The sequence below is a fragment of the Homarus americanus genome, unplaced genomic scaffold (genome assembly GCF_018991925.1).
Source record: "Homarus americanus isolate GMGI-L3 unplaced genomic scaffold, GMGI_Hamer_2.0 scaffold54443, whole genome shotgun sequence".
NCBI classification, from domain to species: domain Eukaryota; kingdom Metazoa; phylum Arthropoda; class Malacostraca; order Decapoda; family Nephropidae; genus Homarus; species Homarus americanus.
Genome location: NW_024750852.1, coordinates 3,162,444 through 3,162,717, shown reverse-complemented (window position 1 = coordinate 3,162,717; position 274 = coordinate 3,162,444).

The window sequence follows — 274 nt, the reverse complement described above, 5'->3', positions numbered from 1 at the left end:
ATAAAGGATCAACTGAAGATTAGACATTCCATCGGTACCCCCAATAGAAGACAGACATGTCAACGAATTATTCTAGTCGGTGACATCGAGACATGAAAACAACACCGCTGTGAGTCGTTCACCTGCGCTCCGAAGCATTAAAACCGGGACCCCATACCAATTCATCGCGAGTCTCGAAACCCCAGGTCAGTGAGCGGCCTGGGTGGAGCCAGCTGGGTCGAGAGGGGCGGAGCGTGGAGGGTTGGTCACAAGTTATAGCAGCAGCAGTCTCTCA